The sequence below is a fragment of the Lichenostomus cassidix genome, chromosome 3 (genome assembly GCF_008360975.1).
Source record: "Lichenostomus cassidix isolate B80296 chromosome 3, HeHo_3.0, whole genome shotgun sequence".
NCBI lineage: Eukaryota > Metazoa > Chordata > Aves > Passeriformes > Meliphagidae > Lichenostomus > Lichenostomus cassidix.
The window spans coordinates 109428772-109446944 of record NC_139483.1 but is presented as its reverse complement, the minus strand read 5'-3'; the positions used below and the strand labels follow the sequence as shown (position 1 = coordinate 109446944).

At 46.4% G+C, this 18173-nt stretch overlaps 5 non-coding genes across 5 annotated transcripts; 4 read left to right on the top strand and 1 right to left on the bottom strand.

Moving 5' to 3' along the window:
• The first annotated feature begins 5924 nt into the window (after positions 1 to 5924).
• On the top strand, positions 5925 to 5996 carry TRNAW-CCA (transfer RNA tryptophan (anticodon CCA)). The gene has a single exon. It is a non-coding gene; the product is annotated as a tRNA-Trp (tRNA).
• A 931-nt stretch (positions 5997 to 6927) lies between these two features.
• TRNAR-ACG (transfer RNA arginine (anticodon ACG)) lies at positions 6928 to 7000 on the top strand. The gene has a single exon. It is a non-coding gene; the product is annotated as a tRNA-Arg (tRNA).
• A 561-nt stretch (positions 7001 to 7561) lies between these two features.
• On the top strand, positions 7562 to 7634 carry TRNAR-ACG (transfer RNA arginine (anticodon ACG)). The gene has a single exon. It is a non-coding gene; the product is annotated as a tRNA-Arg (tRNA).
• Positions 7635 to 9082: 1448 nt separating this feature from the next.
• TRNAR-ACG (transfer RNA arginine (anticodon ACG)) lies at positions 9083 to 9155 on the bottom strand. The gene has a single exon. It is a non-coding gene; the product is annotated as a tRNA-Arg (tRNA).
• A 1078-nt stretch (positions 9156 to 10233) lies between these two features.
• On the top strand, positions 10234 to 10305 carry TRNAW-CCA (transfer RNA tryptophan (anticodon CCA)). Its single transcript has one exon. It is a non-coding gene; the product is annotated as a tRNA-Trp (tRNA).
• Positions 10306 to 18173: the final 7868 nt, after the last annotated feature.

Sequence of the window (18173 nt, the reverse complement as noted above, 5' to 3'; positions counted from 1 at the left end):
GAGAACACCAGACACCTCTGAAACACTTGGAATAAAACTTGTTTGTTTTCTTGGCCATGCATTTCCGTGGTTTTCTGCAATCCCATGAGGTCTTTGTCACACTTCTGTGCAGCACTTCCATCCTCTGCGAGGGCAGAGTCCCTCTTGTTCCTGCAGACATCTGATTTCTGGGGACACACAGTGACCTCCCTCATCTTGGCAGATGTGGAAGTTGGATGTTGTGTCTGCAATTCAGAAGGTTTAAGTCAAACCAGAAAACCTGACATCACTATCTGAGCAAACTCATACAGAAAATTTGTTGGGAAATTGTGGTTAGTGTGTCTCCAAAAGCAAAGATGCAAAGATGGACTTTGGGGCTTATCAGAGCATTTTCTGTAAAGGGAGAAAAGATTTGTGACCCACCAGCTTGGAAAAGAATTAATGGGAGGAGGGATATTGTAAAGCTGTGAAGAAGATAAATGCAGAATGACTACATATCAAGTAGGTGGCACTGAATAAAATTGTGAGGGACAAGGTTTTAAAACAAACAGAAGGAATTCCTGATCTGTGGGGGAAAACCCAGTAAGGACTTTTAAACACAAAGGTGCCTAAATCTAAAAATCCTGAGCTGCAAATTCATGAAAGCCAGGAGAATAGACGAGGAAGTGTAATGAAATGGTTGTGGTCAATTTACACACACAGGGTAACTGTGTGGAAATATCCACTTCTGGCCATGGACAGATCCAGGATGCTGGACCAAAGGAATCTTGGGATGAGCACAGTTGGCTCTAAAGTGATTAATCAATAATGACATACGTTAACTATCGAGGAGCACCAAAACCAAGTGAATCTGGGAAGGATTAGATAAATTAACAGGGAAGAGGTCAGCTGGCACCTATTAGGGTGCAGCCAGCAGTTCCCCAACAGGTGATTCCAGGAAGATTTCCCAAGGAAGGAGGACTCTCTGTGGGCCAAAATTTTAATTCATTTCCCCAGGCATCTGTTGGAGAGAGAGCTTTGGGCTACAGAGTATTTTCCCAGAGGGCTGGAATGAGATGAGCTTTAAGGTCCCTCCTAACCCAAACCATTCCACAATTCCATGATTTGGAGACAAAGAGAACAAGTTTGTTTTGCTGAGTTTAGCCATTTCCCCCCAGATTTTGCCCTCCTGGGCAGGTTTCCCACACATACCAATGCAGCAGGTTCTCCGGCGCCGATAGCAAGTTCCAAAGGCAGCAAATGGCTCTGGGCAGGATTTCAAATGGAAGCAGTAGCCATGGTATTCCAAACAATGCAAGGTGTCTCTGGGCAAGCCAAGACCTACAGGGAGAATGGGATTCCCAGCTCTGCTGCAGGATCAGTCCATTCTCATGGTTTTCCTCCTGCTGAAACCCCACAGACCCCAGTTAGGGATCTGACACAAATACCCTCAAAACCCAAGGCAGCTTTTCCAAAAGTTTTGAGGAACTCATGGGATCTCAGAGCATTCCAAGGAAGGTTTTTGTACATTTAGAGTGAAACACAGAGGTAGATGCTAAGTTTCTGAACACATCCTGGGTATTTATGCTGTAGTGGGAGAGGACAGCCCAGCCTTGGATGCTTTTTAGGTTCTGGGACTGCGTTGCTGTGAGGGACAGCATGGTGATCATATGCCCTGATGATGAAATTTTGACTTAAAAAAGCTCCCAAAAGCAGGATCTGGCCCAATTAACAAGAACAAACAATTTGTCCTTCTCCTTCCTTCTCTGTAAGCCTTTCTCCAAGGTGAAGAGTATCATTAAGCATGAAGAACAGGTAGGATAAAAGCACAATCAGAAAATGAGTCAGCACAGCAGAAGGGCTGAGGAAGGGGAACCAGAATATCCAGAATATTCAGAGAACCAGAATATTCAGAGAACTGAAGTCAGGTGCTGTTCAACTTGAGAAACACCAGAGAACACATCTGTTTTCTTCTACCGTATACAAAGAAAAGTTTTAACCCTGGGGCTAGAAGAGGCAGGTGATTTCCCTGGTTGCCACCTTCCAGTAGTGCCACAAAATGGCATAAAAACATTTCAAAGAGTCATAAGAGCCAACACCTGGCAGTGGCTTCTGTGGGGAGGTTCTGGTGTGACACCTGCTCACCACAGGTTAGCTTTTCATTTCTTCTTCTAGACTGCAAAATAGAGAACTGCTCCAATGGAAGGAGCTGAGGAGAATGTTCTGCACCACCACACGAGCGAGTTGTTCCTCCTACACAGGCAGACCTCAGCGTGGGTGTTGCCCCTTACCTGGAACAGCCTGGAGGAGAAAAAGCAGAAGAGCCATGAGGCAGGAGAAGAGCTTCATGGAGGAAGGTCTCAGCTGCAGTGTCGAAACAGGAACAAGTCCCAGAACCTTTGAGCAGGGGAGGAGGGAGCACTCTGGAATTTATAGGGCGGTGGGAAGAGCTCTGGAGGTCCAGGGGACCGTGGCAGGGGTGACAGGGGAAGGCAGTGAGTACAGCCTGACCGCTGCACACGGCTAAACCTGAACAATGGCTTGGGGGCACAAAAGTGAGGGGAGAAATAGCTGTGTGTCCCTGCCTGACCACTGGGAAAGCTGCTGGGAAGGCTTCTTCTCCCTATTGATCCCCCTGGAGAGCTCTGTTAATCTGAAAGATCCATGTGGTTGGTAATGGATTACCAGGAGGAAATTTGCCATCATTTAGTGGGAGAGAAGGCAGCTGGAATATCATAGGATCGTCATAGAATCACAGAATAGTTTGGGTTGGAAGGGACACGAAAGATCATCTCATTCCAGCCCCCTGCCATGGGCAGGATCACCTTCCACTATCCCAGGTTGCTCCAAGCCCTGTCCAGCCTGGCCTTGGACACTTCCAGGGATCCAGGGGCAGCCACAGCTTCTCTGGGCAAAAGAGAATGTGTGATCCTGCTGCATGGCCTGTTATGCAATATTTTTTTCCCAAGAGAAAGAAATAAAGGACAGTGATCCTTCCATCCTCAAATATATCAAATAGCTGTATTTGGTGCTGTGAAATGTGCTGTGAAGAAAAAAAATCTGGTCCAGTGGAAGGTGTCCCTGTCCATGGCAGGGGGTTGGAATGAGATGATTTTCAGGTCCCTTCCATCCCAAACCATTCTGTCAATCCATGATTCTGTGATACATGAGGTGCAGATTATTGGTTTTCAGGCATCAGGAACAGCACCTTCAGCTTTGCAGATGCATGAGGAGCACATGACAAGTGAGACTCATGAGTTTTCTTCAGGATTTGTCTGTATGGAGTTTGAATGATATCAACAGACACATGGAAATGGCAGCTGAATGCTCAGGTTCTCCTTCAGTTATTTACTTCAGCTTCTTTCCATACAAGATATTTATTGGTGTTGTTCTGACCCAGTAGCTTTGATATCAACAACACAAACCTCCCCCCCCTCAGTCCCTGGGCATTGTTCTCTGCCTCCCTGGTTTCTTTGTGTGATTTCCATTGCAAATTTGCAGGCGTCATCCAGTCGTGAAGCAGAGGTGTTTGTGTCCATTTTCAGGTATTCAGGGAAAGGAATAAAACAAAGGCTGTAAGAAGAACCCTTCAGTTGGCTCAGATTCCCTCTGAATCCAAGGAGATCCCAGCTGAGATATTTGTTTCAACTCTCAGACAGGATCTGTCATTGTACTTTGTCAGATTGAAGCAGAAACTCAGCTTTCTCAATTATTTTTAAAATCGATTAAAATTCGTTCTGTTCTGTTTAATAACGGGCTGGAAATGTTTGCCTTTTAAAATTTTATTTCCATGAGAAAAGAAGCACAAATTCAAAACCTCAGGCATGTTAACAATCTTGTGGAAGAGGAATGATTCCCTAGTAATCTTAGGTTCAAAATCCTTCTGCATCATTTCAACAATGTCCTCACTATCAGATCACAAGTGCTTATACAATCACAATCCCCTTCAAATGATGATCAGAAATTATCCGAGAGGAAAAAAAAAAAAAAAAAACCACTTTAAATTCAAGTACACCTCATTATGCCTTGATGCCTCTGCACGTGGTTTGCTCTTATTTGTTCTCCTCCTTTCCCAGGTTATTCCAGGTAAGACACGTGTTTTATATGCATCACAGAAGAAATGCTAACACACACAGTGAAAGTTCTGCCCTTTGCCTAAGGATCTCTCATGAGGAGCAGCTGAGGGATCTGGGAAAGGAGCTCAGCCTGGAGAAAAGGAGGCTCAGGGGGAACTTTCTGGCTCTGCACAACTGACAGGAGGGAGCAGCCAGGGGGGAATCAGGCTCTGCTCCCAGGGAACAAGGGATGGGGTAGAAGGAAGAACCTCAAATTGCACCAGGGGAGGTTTAGATTGGCTATTAGGAACAATTCCTTCACAGAAAGCTTCGTCCAGCCCTGGCACAGCTGCCCAGGGCAGTGGTGAAGTCCCCATCCATGGAGAGTTTTTCTAATCTGGCCTGGGTCTCACATCCCTTTGAGGAAGGGAGTTCTTATGAGAAGGGAAGGCTTCTGTTTAATTTTTAATTTTTCAGTCATGGGATAGCTCTGGAAATAATACCTGGACACTAAAATTATGGGAAACATCTGCTTTCCCCAAGCACTTAACCAGGTTTGCATTATTGCAACGTAAATCAAAAGGATTTGACTTCAGTTGGGCTGAAGTGCTCCTGGAACTGGCTGAAAACCTCACCTTATTTATGATATTGTTAGGAGCAAGTAATAGAGTGGGATGGATGTGGAGAGGTGCCACTGGTTGTGGTCAGCAGGGAAAAATGTGGGGGGAAAGTCTAATAGAGACAATTGGGACTGAATAACCAAAAAAAATGGGCCATGGAGGGGAAAAAAATGTATTTCCAAGAAGGAAACAAGCTGAATTTCCAGTCTGGCCAAGGGATGGAGTGTCCTTCACTGAGTAAAATTAATTGCCAGCCTGATTTACAGCTCATGAAGCCCGTGAGTTGGTTCCTTGCTCCCTCTTGTGGGAAAAACTGCTGGAGGAGGAAGAGACCTCATGGGGCAGGATTTGCTCGGGTGGAAAGGTAAAAGCAAGAGGAAATGCCTCTTTGCTCCACCCTTAGCACTGGTAATTCACAGAGTAAATAGTGGTGATTATTAATATGTTTGGATGGGATTTAGTTTCAGGCAGTGAATTTTACAGAGAAATTGAATTTTTGGAAGGAGTCATTCACATTCAAGACAAGTGTATAACTATTACATTAGGTTTTTCTTACTTCATATAATTTTATAACATTTTTACAACTCTAAAAATCTTTGTAACTATGGCAATACTGTGAGCTCTGCTCTGGCCGGGATTAGGTGGAGCCAGGGAGGAGTTTCCTGGTGCTTTGCCCATTGCTTTGGTGGCCACAACCCCTGCCTGTATTGTCCCTCTCCCTGGTCCCCAGCAGACTGTGTCCAGCATGTTGGGGTGGGAATGAAGTTGGGAATGGAGTTGGAGATGGGGAAGGAAGGCTTGACCTCCTAGCCCATACTCTTGTCCTAAGCAGCCATGAGGAAAGGATTGGGCAGCTGGAGCTGATGATGGACCTTTCCTGCCCTGGTGGGACATCCTGCCCTCCCTGTGGAAGCTGCCACTCCCAGCCAGGAGAGTGTTGTGGCTGGACAGGACCTCAGGAGCTGTGACTGGGCTGAGCCTATGGGTGTTCTGCTCCACCACAACCATCTCTGAGTGCACACCCAAAGCCCACCTCGGGCTGTCCTGTGTCCCCCCCAGGCCACCATCCTCCCTTGCAGCATCCCTGAGCCTGGTTCCTTCCCACACTGACCCTGTAGATCCTCATCCCACCCCATGTGTTCATCTGCAGCCAGGCCTCGGCCACCATCCCCTCAGGTTGTCCCTCCATGGCCACAGCCCTGCTCCTGGAGGTGCAGGGACACCCCGGGTGATCCCCATGGAAAGGACATTCCCACTGCCCAATCCCAGGTCTCTGGACCTCTCCAGCCCCGACCTCGTGGCGCAAGGGCAGCGCGTCTGACTCCAGATCAGAAGGTTGTGTGTTCGAATCACACCGGGGTCAGTCTGGGGCACCACTGGCACCCCTCTGCTTTTCTGGGGGGCTGTTCTGTGGGAGGGACAGGGTTCAGGGAGGCTCTGACCACATAGAGGGACATGGAATATATGGGGAATATGATGTCCAGAGCTCTCTTCTGAGCTGGATGGAAGTTATAGGTCAGGATCAATGTAGAGAACAAAGCAGGAGGTGCTGTGGTGGTTGTCTGCCGCAATTTAACTCAGGAAGGAGGTGATGTCTTCTTCAGAAAAATGCAGGAAATATTTTGACTTCAGTATCAGGCAGTCTTGGTGGACCTGGACACACTTGGCTAGCAGGGTGACATGGGGTGGTATGGTCAGTCCAGGAGATTTCTTGAGGGGGATAGAGAGCAATTATTCTGTATAGGATTATGGGAAAAGGGACAAATTTCTGATGAACAACATGAAAAGTTTTTTTTTTTCAAGAAGATTAAGAAAAACCATCTGGAGATTTCTAGTCCAGGCAACCACAGCTCAGAGCCCACACGAAGACTATGGAAACAATCCTCATGAAAGCCATGCCCAAATAGAGGAAAGATGTGAAAATGACTGGAAGGCCAAGGATTTACGAGGGGCAGAACACCCTTGACCAAAAGAATAGATTTCTTTGAAGAGATGATTTCCTTGGTAGTCAAGAGGGCATCAAGGAAGATCATTTACCTTGACTTTGGTTTCACCTCTTGACAGATGTGTACCTGCAGCAGGACACACACAGAGCAGCTGAGCTCAATCCCAAGGCAAACTGCAGGGCCAGAACCAGGCACTGAGGGGGTTGGGTCAGTGGTTGGTGGTCCAGGTGATCCTTCCCTGCCTGATGCTGAACTGACTGTGGTTTGGTGTCTCTGGTTGGTGCAGAGGATGTTCCACAGAGGGAGGACACAGCAGCCCAACAGGGACATGGGAAAAATGAGGGGACAGGGCCAGTGGCGCAATGGACAACGCGCCTGACTACGGATCAGGAGATTGCAGGTTCGACTCCTGCCTGGCTCAACACTTTTAGCACAGGAAAATTCCTCCTGATCCCTTTCTGATGATCTTCCTTCTCCTGCCCATCACCCATCCTCCCTCAAGCTTCTGATGTCCTGTCCAAGCACTCCAAAAGGAGCACAGCTGGGGTCCACACCAGAGCCAGGGGCACCACAGCAAATCCCACAGCAGAATGCATGTGCCTCCTGAACTGCTGTTCTGCAGCCTGGACAACAGAGCCAGCACTGCCAGGATGTCCTGGCACCTCAGGTGCCCTTGTCCCCAGCCCCCTCCAAGGCTCCCATTGGTCTTGCTGCTCTTTGTCAGTGCCTTGCCAAGTTCTGCATGTGACATTGGTGAGCCCCCTGGTCTCATCCAGAGTAGGATAAGATCCCAGAAAAGCTTTGGAGTTTCCATCCTTGGAGTTTTTTAAGGTTCAACTAGCAAAACAAGCTGAAAGATGTTAAAGGCTGTTTTGCTCTGAGCAGGGATTGGATGACCTTCTTTCCAAGGATCTCCCAAAATCTATTTTTTTCTGTACTAAATAATCCAGCGATAGGAAGCCCCCGGAGCTCCAGGAGGGCTGGGCCAGTGGCACAATGGACAACGCGCCTGACTACGGATCAGGAGATTGCAGGTTCGACTCCTGCCTGGCTCGCAATTTTCCTGCTCACAGCCTGGCTGTCATATTGATGGTGACAAGGGACATCTCCATGGAATCCTGCCTTTGCCTGGTGTTTGTCCCTTCTTGGTGGGCTTCCTGCACAGCAAAACTTCCACCCATTAGGGGAGGCTCTGACTGGATACACTGGCAAAAAAAATTCCCCATGAGATGGTGAATCACTAAAATATGAGCCCAAAGAGGCTGTGGTCTCTACATCCTTGGAGATATTCAGAGCCTGAGCATGCAGTCCTGATCTGAATGTCTTAAGATGAGCAGAAAACTGGACTACAGACCTCTTCGTGTCATTTTCAACATGAATCACTCTGTTATTTAATGTAAAATTCCCGTTTCCATGTTCTTTTGTTGCTTCATGCCCCATTTGCACACTCATGGAGTTGTCACCACTGCTTGGTACCTTCACTGTGTCTGTGGCTTGGGCCAGGAAGGTCGAAGGTAGCCCAGACCAAATGGCCATCAAGCAAGATCTTGCTACAACTCGCCTGCTCATCACTCTGTCACCAGGCAGGAGCAAGTGGATGACAAAACTGGTGGCCTTGGGCTGAGCTTTCCCCTCCACTGGGCAGCACAGCTCCAGAGAGTTTTGGGCTGCTCCAAGCCCTGCATTGGCTGGGAGATGTAACTACACATCCCATGAGGAAGGCAAGATGTGTCCTCCAAACCACCAGGACAGCTGAGCTGGAGCCTGGAGTCCAGTAGAGGCATTTCTTCTCCTGGGTGGTGGAACCAGTGAGACCATTGCTGGCATCTCCCCACAGATGAGGAGGGCAAGGCTGACATGGATGGGGCAAGTGGGAGCAAGGTGAGATCCTGGCACTACTCTTGAACCGCCAACAAATCCAGGTGGTACTGAAGAAGGGGCAGCAGGTGGACCATTGCCCAGTCACTCAATGGACTGTGAACACACCTGACCATGGATCAGGGCACTGCAGGTTAAACTCCTGCCTGGCTCACCCTGAAACTGCCTGGCTCTGGTGGAGGTGACAAGGGACAGTTGTCTTCCTGAGGTCCTTTACCCTTTCAGGCTTTTTTCCATCTCTCAGGTGTCAACATCACAGGAACATCATTTGGTGATATCAAAACCATGAGCAGGGCATTGCTTCCAGAGCAGAACTCGGCAAGGCACTGACAAAGTGTAGCAAGACCAATGGGAGCCTTGGAGGGAGCTGGGGACCAGGGCAGGTGGGGTGCCAGGAGATCCTGGCAGTGCTGGCTGTGTCCAGGCTGCAGGACAGCAGTTCAGGAGGCACCTGTGTTCTGCTGTGGGATTTGCTGTGGTGCCCCTGGCTCTGGTGTGGCCCCAGCTGTGCTCCTTTTGGAGTGCTGGGAGAGGACTTCAGGAGCTTGAGGGAGGATGGATGATGGGCAGGAGAAGGAAGGTTGTCAGAAAGGGATCAGGAGGAATTTGGCTGTGCTAAAAGTGTTGAGCCAGGCAGGAGTCGAACCTGCAATCTCCTGATCCGTAGTCAGGCGCGTTGTCCATTGCGCCACTGGCCCTGTCCCCTCATTTTTCCCATGTCCCTGTTGGGCTGCTGTGTCCTCCCTCTGTGGAACATCATCTTCACCACCACAGAGACACCAAACCACAGCCAGTTCAGCATCAGGCAGGGAAGGATCACCTGGACCACCAACCACTGACCCAACCCCCTCAGTGCCTGGTTCTGGCCCTTCACTTTGCCTTAGGATTGAGCTCAGCTGCTCTGTGTGTGTCCTGCTGCAGGGACACTTCTGGGAGACCCTGTCAGAGGTAAAACCAAAGTCAAGATCAATGATGCTCCTCAGCATCCATTTGGCCATCAAGGAAGAAATGTATTTTCTGAGAGTGTTCTGCCCTTAGGAAGTCCATGGTCCCTGTTTCCAGCCATCATCACATTCTTCCTTCATTCTGGCATGGCTTTCAGGAACATTCCTTTCATAATCTTCATGCTCTAAGGCGGGGCTGACCAGACTCTTTCTTTTTACTCTTTTCCTGAAGAAACTCCTCAAGTTGTTCATCAGGAACCTCTCTGTATTTTCGTCATCTTACACTGAACCATTGTCCTGAAACACTCCAGGAGTCCCCTGGATTTGCTGTACCACCCCACGCTGGCCTTCCAGGGAAGTATTGCATGGAGATAAATCCATGTCCCCAGGAGTGACTGAGCCTGCAGTTGTGAAGCTTCTGCTTTTCAGAGAAAGTCATCACTTCAGTTTCTTCATGAAACAAAGTGCAGCAGACGCCCATCACACCTCCCTGCTTTGTCTTGCACTTTGGACATGATCTGTCAATCATGGGCTTGACATCCAATCATCTTCATTGAATGGGGCCTTTGTCCCCAGGGAGGTGCTGAGCCACCATCTCTCCTGCCCCTCTGGAGACACATCCAGGAGCTGTTTCTCCTGGGAGAGGCTCTGCAGGGCTGCTTTGGGGTCATTTGTGGAGTTCTTCCTCTGAAATATCTCATTTAGAGCCCTCTTTAGCAAGGCAACAGGCAAAGGTGGTGCCACTCCGCTGTCAGGTGAATCAAAATTCCCATTCTGTCAAAGAATGCCCCAAATTCTGGGCTGACATGCGGGCAGGGGATGTCCCATCCCTGACCTCGTGGCGCAATGGCAGCGCGTCTGACTCCAGATCAGAAGGCTGTGTGTTCAAATCACACCGGGGTCAGGATGCCCCATCCACGGGGATGTGAGATGGGCATCTCATGGATAATTGCTTTTGCCCTCCCACTCTGTGACTCTGCACCCCAAATCCCTGCAGAAGAGCAGTGGATGAGCCATAGCAGAGTGGCCTTTCCTTGCTGGATGAGTGTTCAGAGTATCTGGATAACTTCAGCCTTCTCTTATCCTGTGTTTGCAAAGCTGACAGGATTAGTGGATATTCCAGGTGTGGCTTCATGTCTGGGGGTCACTTCTTCTGGTCCCAAACCCCCTTTGGAAGGACCTGTTAGGGGGGATAATATCCCTTTGCATGTTCTTCCTCAGACGGATTAATCCCAATTTCTCTCCATCTGTCCTCTGATCCCCCATATCCAAATCCCCCACCACCTTGGTGGCTCTAACTGAACTTGCTTCACTATGTCAGTGTTGGGGTGGTTTTTTTTTGTTGATTCTGTTGAAATACCTGGCTCTGGGGAGACTAAACTGAACCGTCAGGACTAGACATCAGGAAATTTAACTCTTCACTTAGTCTATTCCTGATTCCCCATGGTGGGCTGGACAGAGGGGATGGAGGGCTGGAAAAAAAAGGAGGCTTGAATCTATAGGAATGGCTTAATATGAGTTATAGTTCATAAAAAATAGTTGAACATTTTTAAGGGCTCTTTCAAGGTGAATTTTAAAATATATGAGCAGGAGACATCCTGAGATAAGACAGTGGATCAATAAGAAAGACATCCCAAAACTCCTGGAGGGCCACCAAGGGGTTGAGTGAGCAGGGATTTCCTCAAGATGTCGCTGCCTCACTGCTTTCAATATCACAGAAAAGACCTCAAAAATCATTAAGTCAAATGTCCTTGGCTTTGGCTCTGTCTCCATAATGTGATTTTCTGTCCCTTTGACTTCTCAGAATGGAAAGAAACTCAGGTATTTCCTCTTGCACATCTTCTACATATGAAAAAGCCCCAGATAGTACAATTTTCTAGATGCTGTTGCTGGGACAACTAAAACTCTCTTGAAAGAATACCTGAAATAAGAATCATTATTGTGATGACTTCTTATCAGAAGTGTTTTCACTGCAGGCAATGGGAACAGTTTTTGCATTTCACAAAAAATGTGAGTTTTCAACTATTCTCACTTTTCAATGGGCTGAACTCTTCAGAAAGCCTTTTTTCTTTTTTCTTTTGTAAAATAGAAGAGATTTGAGTCACAATCGAGGGAAGTTGTCCCTGCCCATGACAGGGGGCTTGGAATTAGATGATCTTCAAGGCTCCCTTCCAACCCAAACCATTTGATGATTCTATGACAAGCTGCTGGTGGTGAGGTTTAATCAAAGGGACACTTTACCAGAGAGTAGAACTTGATGTCTCCCATTCAAGAAAATTGTCATAAGTCATTTAATAACCAAGATTATTTCATTATCTTGAGACTCTCTGAATGTTTTCAGGTAAAACAATTGTCTTGGATAAGCAAGGAAATCTTTGAGGCCATATCAAATGGGGAAATGTGAGGGAGAAAGGCTTAAAATATTCCATATTCCTGTAAATCTCTGTAACAAATGCTCATTCATATATAACTTTTTCTTCAAAGAGAAAATCCATTTCTCAAGAAATTGTGATCAGTCCTATCAAGGTCAGTTACACAAAGTAGTTTACTCTGAATATTGACATAGAAGTAGCTTGACCAGAGCAGGATGTGAAAGATAAAGCTGGGACTCCTTCACACAGCAACAGATTGGGTCCAACTCTGGAATTTTTGTGTCTGGTGAAAATGGTTACAGAAACTTGAACTGTATTTTGTCAGGCAGCAAGGATTTTTTTTTTTCTGGCTGTGTAAGTAATCTTGTCACTCTTGTGTCACCAGACTTCGTTCTAGAATGATCCCATGACTGCTTTGGAAGCTGAAGCTTCATTTTCCTTTCTCTCCACCCTGTTGGCTCAAGTCTCAGTGCCCAAGTGGAGGACAAAGTCACATCTCCCTGTGAGTGACCAAGGACAGATTATTTTTGATCTGCTGGACTTTCCTAAGGATAAAGACTGCAGAAACACTGAATGGATAAGGTTGGAAGGTATCACTGGAGGTCATCTGGTCCAACCTCACTGCTCAAGCAGGCTCATCCTAGAAGACATTGCACAGGATTGTGTCCAGACAGTCCTGGAATATCTCCAGTGAGGGAGATTCCCCACCCTCTCTGGGCAACCTGTATGTTCTCCTGTTTGTGGAGGGAGGCTCATTCCATGCCAGCAAAAAATCTTTAGCCTCTTTTTTTTCTCTCAATATTTCAATCAGTCAATGAATTGGCTGCTGGAGAAGTGATGGAGGAGTCTATAAACATTTGGACATCAAGAGGGATTTCTTCATGGAAAGGGTGGTCAGGCACTGGAAGGAGCTGCCCAGGGAGGTTTGTAGTCCCCATCCCTGGAGGTGTCCAAGGAATGCCTGGATGTGGCACTCAGTGCTCTGGGCTGGTGACAAGGTGGGGATCAGACACAGGTTGGACTCAGTGGTCTGGGAGCTCTTTTCCAACCTAAATAATTCTGTGATTCTGTGATTCCAACAGACTTTATGTCTCTCATTTTCTCTGGCCAAGCCTCTCCCTGGTGCTCTCATCCCTTTCCCTGTTTCCATCTCTGTCTCACTCCTGCCTTAGTGTGGAGCAGGATGGGGGTGACAGAGCTGTGATTTCTAGTTGCTCATGGGGTGACCCAGTCTTCAATGTGAGGATGAATTTTTATAAATATCTCCAGCAATGGCATGGGAAAAAACCCCCAAAGAATGAAATATCCACGTTTGTAATTTAATTTCAGGTATTTAAAAGCCACACCAAAAGCAAGGAACTTCATAAAATGAAGCAAGAGGGAAAATATATGACAGAAGTACACTGGGGTAATGGATTTAGGGAAAAACAATCCAGAATGTGACACTGGATTATTTCTTTCCCAATGTACATTTTGTTGACAGAATGGGGTTGATATTTATCTCTCTCTTCAATCAGGAGGCAGAAGGGCTTTCAGCTTGTACACTGATATCTTCAAAATCAGGCCATAAACCAGTGTGAGATGGATTATCAGCCCAGAATCTTCAAGAGAGAAATATTTCCTTGGATTTATTTCAGGGCAAAACAATAAAAAGGGGTCAAAGCAATTTCTTATCTCTATCTCTGTTGCAATCCCCAAATCTGAAAATCTTAAAACTTCTTTGTGTCATCAGATTCCAGACCTTAATTGACAATTAACTTCTTGTAAACTGCTTTTGCTAGTTTTCACCTCTTTTGCCGGGTGCAGACCTGGGATGTACTCCTGACTGATTTTCACATTTTTCCCTTAGAAATTGAGTGAATATGAGAAGAAATTCCAAGAAAACCTGGACAAGGCACAGGGACCACCCTCGTGAGGAAACACCAACACTGGCAGTGATATGCAATTAAGAGTAGATTTTTTTAATGAATAAATGCCTAAATGAATACAAGCCAGAGCTCATCAGTTTGTAGGTATCCATCCTTCTAACTGCATTCCCTGCTCCATCACAGTCTATTAGCTTTTCCCAAAAATGTGTTAGATACTTCTCATGCCTTATGTTTGCACTGAAAAGTTGTGATGGAAATTTTTCCCAAGAGAGAAAATGGCAGGATGAAGCTGGAGCAGATGGCCCTGCTCAGCACATCATTCCCCACCTGCCAAGGCTGATAGAGGAATAATGCATTCTTAGTTCTTTGAGTGTGGAAAATCAAATAAATTTTCTTTCCTTTGCCTGGACTTTTCCCTGAGATTTTGTCCCTTATGGAAGAACAGAAGCTGTCTGCAAATGGGATTTGATCCTACTCCTTCCTTCCTCCCTTCCTTCCTTCCTTCCTTCCTGCCTTCCTTCCTGCCTTCCTGCCTCCCTCCCTCCCTCCCTCTTAAATCATATTCCTGTACTCAAAACTGTTCTTGCAACTAAATCACTGCACAAGACCCACATCCTTTATACAGAAAAATGGCTGATTAAATACAGAAATTTGTAATCTAGAAGGCCAATTAGTTTTTAGGGTAAAAGCCAGAGATTTCGCTTATTTGTGGTGTGATTGCAACAGCTTTGGTCCAAATAATGTGCCAGCAGAACTGCTGAGTGTCCTGGGGCAGGAGGAGTGAGTGAGGGACAGGAGAGAAGGAAATGCTCTGTCTAGCCCCTTCTGTGAGAACATCCATTGCAAAATTTCCTGGGGCAGCATCATGTCCATCTTGGCAGCAAAACAGCATAGGGACAGAGGGACAGGGCCTGGCTCTGTAATATCAGCTAAACTGGGACCAGTTTGGGACCAGAGCAACTGGCATCAACCCATGGGGGTTGGCATGGGCTAGGAAACGATTCCAAGTAGTTTTAATGCAGCCACCTTGTTCTGGAGGGTGAAGGAATTTAACAGTGTGGACGTGGTCAGCCATTCTGCAATTCTGTTGCCTCAGAATCACAGAATGATTTGGAAAGGACATTTGCACCCACAGCCAGAAAACCCAACCTCACTGCCCCTCTGGAGAGGTGGAGATGGGGGTGAAGGATGGGATAATCTATGTTTTACACCCTCAGCAAAGGTGTGGGAGTGAAAATGTACAGATGACTCTGGAGAAATGCAGCCCTTAGTGCTGCTAGGAAGTCTTGGCCTTTCCAAAGGTCAGTTTCCTAGAAGTGTCTGGCTCATTACCCAGGAGGAATCCCATCCTTGAAGGAGGGGGGTGATGTGCTGCCATTCAAGACGTGGTTTCCCAGAGAAGTCATGCACAGGGAAGCACAGGCTATTGTCCCTGTGTGGCTCTTTGGAGACCTTTAGCAGAGGGGGCTTGGGGCCACTGACAATCATCTTGAACATTTTGTAAACTTCAGCAGATGAAAACCAGTTTGGTTTGTGCCCTGTCAATGTGTCTATGAAGAATGGGGATCAAAAATTAACAGCTCAGTGACTTCCCTGCTCTTTTGAGGGATTCTTCCATGCTGGACTGTGCAGGTGCTGCAATGTCAGCTCTGCTCACAGCTGAGGTTGGAACAAGCCTTATCCCACAGCATGGGGAACAGCATGGTGGGGGAACAAAATCCATGGGTGGAGAGGTGAAATGGAAGAGATGGAAGGAAAGGAGAGAGGCAGAGAGCAGATTTACATGGTGCTGCCTGAGGCTCATCTGGTAGATCACAGAATCATGGAATGGTTTGGGTTGGAAGAGACCTTAAAGATCATCCAGTGCCACCCCCTGCCACGGGCAGGGACACCTTCCACTATCCCAGGTTGATCCAAGCCCTGTCCAACCTGGCCTTGGACACTTCCAGGGATGCAGAGGCAGCCACAGCTTCTCTGGACAACCTGTGCCAGAGCCTCCCCACCTTTATGCTCATCTCCAGGAGATATTTAAGGGACACCAGATAACAAGGAGAGTCCCATCTCTATGACCACTAAAAAAACCCATATTCATCCAACAAATTATTTTCAACCCACAAAGGTTGTAATATCCTTTAAGGATATTAATATCCTTTTTAAGGGAAAAAAAATTAATTGAAATTTAAACTAGAACCTGGAACACAAACACTTAGGTGATGTAGCAACAAGTGAAGAGCTTGACACTGCTATTTCTCTTCCCATCCCCAGCAGGTGTAGCCCATGAGGTGGGAGAAAGCAAATTCCACTCTCAGCTCCATCCCCTGCATTACACAATGCCCAGATTGGCTCATTGGAAATTGGTGATGTGCTTGATGATGTCATGGTTTGAACAGCTGGGTTTTGTCCAGGATATTGACATCAGAACGTGTGAGCTGCTTTCCAGAGGGCTGGAAATGAGGTAACTAACTAAACTGAAGTATCTAATTAATTATTTTAAGTGATTCCTCCAGGTAGCTGCTTTTCTCTGCTCTTTAGAGTGTCCAAGGCCAGGTTGGACAGGTCTTTGAGCAACCTGGGATAGTGGAAGATGTCCCTTCCTTTGGCAGGGGGTGGAACTGGATGTCCTTTAAGGTCCCTTCCCAACCCAAAACATCCTGTGATGTGATTTGATTTGATATGATATGATATAATATTTCAAGTCATCTTTTATAACTGAATGGACACACATTTTTGTTAGATAAGTGATACATTTTTTTCTAGCATTATCCCTCACTTTGTGTCACCTGTGCAAGTGGAGATCTTCAGCAGTTGACTCACAGTGTGGGATTCAGATGTCCATGATCCCTGTGATTTCCTCTGGTGACAGTGGCACTCAAACAGAGACAGGAATGGTGAGGAAACTCTGCAGCTCCAAAATTTGAACAGGACACTGACCCATGTAGAAGACAAATGTTTAAATTCCAAATAGCTTTTTATTATTATTATTTACCATTTATAGCAGAAGAAAGGTTGCTAGCAGCAGGACAGAGGCATTCAAGACAGCTGAAATGTGGGGAGGGGGGAGAGGCACAGTTGATGAAACATCTTACTAAAAGCTCCTTTGCAACTTCTGCCAAACCAGACAAATATGAATAATTGTAAAATCATTAGTTGCAAAAATAGTCTGGAAAATTTCTGGGCTCATAACAATGCCTTTCTCTGGATTTGGAGATAGCATCACTTGACCATAGCCCTATTGTGCAACTGTCTTGGTTTCCAGCCCAAGGTGACCACATCAGGCTGCCAGCTGGAATAATTCCTAGCCAGGACTAATCATTGAAACTGCCCAGGAATTTTTGGCAGAGGGCTAACAGAGGCCAAAACTGCCAGGGCTGTTCTAATAATTGAATATTGTGGATGATCAGTTTTCAGTGGTCACACCCTGAATCACTGCTCACACTCTGCTGCCTGAATTAGCTGCAGCTCAATAAATTGTAATGTGATCTTGGATGTAGCAGGAAAAAGGGAGTTGCCTGTTACAGATGAAAATAAGGAAAAGGTCAATGCCATGCTGCCCTGACTGATTAGAGATTTAAATATATAGGAATCCAATTCTTGTGGCTGCAGCATTAGCAGCTTCCAACCTGACAAGAACCAGTGGAGCTCCAGTGATTCTATTTTTGATGATGATGGTGCCAAAGTCAACAGGAATCTACCCAATACACCATAGGAGTAGATATTTAGTTGATGCACAGAGGGAAGCATTTCAACCCTGCTCACTGTCTAATGAAGACACTCCTGGTGTTTTAATTTGTCATCAACTGCACTATAATTCTTAAAAATTAAGATTTCTGCGTTATTCTGTGAGATCCCATCCACACAGAAACCTCAGTGTTTTCCAGGAAAAGCAGCAGCATCAGAGCTGTGTGACAGATTATGAAACTCATCATCAGGACCAGAAGAGTACCGGATTTTATCCATAACACCACAGGAGAACCTGCCTTCCTCTCAAACATTATTATTCCTTCTCAGTCTCCCCTCCCCAGAGGAATTCCCCTTTATCTTGGAGGTGCAGGGGACAGTGCATCCTCCCATCTGGCATTCAGCACTGTCATTTAAATGTCTATTTAATGTTGACTCACTGTCTGAATTGCAACATGAGGGCAGAAGCAGCTGAGATCACAGACCCAAGGACAGATAATGATTGACCAAGGTTCCCAAACCTCAGCACAGCACCATCCCTGAACCTTCCATGTACAGTGGCCTCGTCCCGTGCCCCTTCAGTGACACCAAAAATGTCACACACCAGCATTTATTAACTGCCCTGCTGTGCTTTTCCTCCTCTAAAAATAGAGGATATTTTTATATCCTCTATTTTAGATTTCTTTCTAAAGAAAGATATTTCTTTAATAGAGGACCTTTGTAGCTGTCACCAAGCACAGTGAGGACTGGTGGAAAACAGAGGTAAAATCTGCATTGTGCACCCATTTGGGTCACAGGAAATGGCACAAAACCTTCTAATGACAAGTGACATGTGGCAATATCGTGTGCAAGAG